Source organism: Amphiura filiformis, chromosome 11 (assembly GCF_039555335.1).
Source record: "Amphiura filiformis chromosome 11, Afil_fr2py, whole genome shotgun sequence".
Classification (NCBI taxonomy): Eukaryota; Metazoa; Echinodermata; class Ophiuroidea; order Amphilepidida; family Amphiuridae; genus Amphiura; species Amphiura filiformis.
The window spans coordinates 56,134,264-56,136,561 of NC_092638.1; positions in this window are offsets into that span (position 1 = coordinate 56,134,264).

Below are 2,298 nucleotides of genomic sequence, written 5' to 3' on the forward strand. Positions count from 1 at the left end.
GTACACCATTTCTTAGGGACAGACCCCCCCCCCATGATAATTGTAAAGGGTTCACAAAAATCCCCCCCCCCCCCCTAAAATTAAAAGACATTTCTTTGCATAACTTGACATAGAATTCGTTGTTTTGAAAAATCTAAAAACCTGTGAATAAAGAAATCATTTTCCTACCCTCCCAAAGTTCTTTTATTAAAAAATCTTTTTGTTTTGGCCAAAAATAATCACATTTTCCAAAAATGATGCTTTCAGAAAAAGTTGCACTTTTCCACATCCTATACATTTAATGTACAAAAACATTCTCGATATCAATGTTTTGATTTATTTAATGGTGTTTTTTGTTTTCTTTAATTTTTATGTATACGATTACCCAGTCACCCATGCAATCATCTTGCAGTATAAAACAATGACTAATTAACATGTACTGGGTTTTTCTAGAAGATTTTATTGAGCCGGTGTTTCAAAAATGGTAAAATCAATTTAGGAGTTACAAAACATTTCTTTGCATAACTTAACATTCATTTTGTTGATTTGAAAATTTTAAAAACCTGTGAATAGAGGCATCTTTTTGCTACCCTACCAAAGTTATCCCTTCTCAAAATCTTTTTTGTTTTGGTCAAAAATAATCACATTTTTCCAAAATGATGCTTTAAAAAAGTTGCGCTTTTCAACATCCCATACATGTAATGTACAAAACTTTCTCGGTATCTATGTCACGATTGATTTAATTGTGTTTTTTTTCCTTCACCTTTTTGTCTCTGAACTCTTAGTCACCCATGAAACCATCACGTAGTGCAAAATAATGATTTGTTGAAACTAATTTTGACATAAATGAGGATGTTGAAAAGTGCAACTTTTTCTGAAAGCATCATTTTTAGAAAACGTGATTATTTTAGCCAAAACAAAAGATTTTCAGACGAAAGAACGTTGGGAGGGTAGAAAACAATTCCTTTATTCACAGGTTTTTAAATTTTTCAAATCCACGAAATATATGTCAAGTTATGCGAAAAAATGTTTTGAAATTTTAAGGGGGAGTTATTTTTTGTGAACCCTTTATATAGGGGCAATTCCATGGTAACTCAATACACTTTTTTTACCCTAAGACCGAGAAACTGAAGAAGCACAAAGACGCAAAAATGCAATCTCGTTGGCAATCAAACAAGACAACCATTTATTGACTTTTGTTTTCAGACCAACACCAAGTCCCTATGATCTCAGCCGTAAAAGCCATGTATATGAAGGTCAGGAAAATTGAGATGTCAGTGACCAGCGACTGACTCCTGTTTATAGCAGTGGCCGCTACCGCAATAATTTTTTCCATAAAACCCCACGTGATCATAATTGCGCGAGGGTGTGCCCCCACCCTGGCATAAATTCTCGGTGTTGCACCTAGAAAAAATCATGGCTAACCAACACGTGATCCACACTTGCCCTAGGGCGTGCCCCCACCCTAAGACTGAATTCCGAGTGTTTTGACCCTGAACCCTGGGATCCTTAAAGCAAAATATAATGGCTGGAATTTCAACAATCAATAGGGTACTGGTGTATACAAGTCAAATGCTCCCAGGCGTGAGTCCCAAGACTCAACAGGTGGTCACCTGAAGTTACAAAGGATAAAATATGTTATTACACGACATGAGTATTATTATAATTCAAGAAAAGAGAATTCAAATCCCACACAAGTGACTTATTTATATATGGAACTTGACCAATCACCCCCCTCCCCCTTAAATTTGTTTGCTCACTAATTATTTTGCATAAAATCCCTACACCTCGTCTATAATAGCATCTGGCGGATAGACTATGGACTGAGGTCTGTTGTCAAAGTGGACTAATGCGTTTGACAGTGTTTGTTTGAACACTAGCAAGCCAAATGGTGATGGGTGAACACAATCATATAGGTAAATGGGTCTTCCATTCTCATTGCGCCTATTGGAAGTAAAATTTCCAGAATGAACTACAATGTGAGCATTGCCCCCCATCTCTTTCTTAATGACCCCATGTGCGTACTTGTTGACATTTCCCATGCATTTTTGTCCTGCCCCCCTGTTTATCTCTTCTGCATAACCTAAGCGAAGCATGATATCTGACCAAATAATTCTGGTGTTTGGCAACACCTCTCTCAACCCGGTCAGGTTCTCTAATACCCTCTGTCTGATATCCCACGTAGGACTTGATAAGATATCATTGGTGCCGACATGCAATATTAATGTAGTGGGGTATGGATTTGTTCTCAAGAGAAATAGCACCCATTTCACAAGGCCTCTACACTTTCCACCAGGCTTTCCGAACCATTGGACTTCA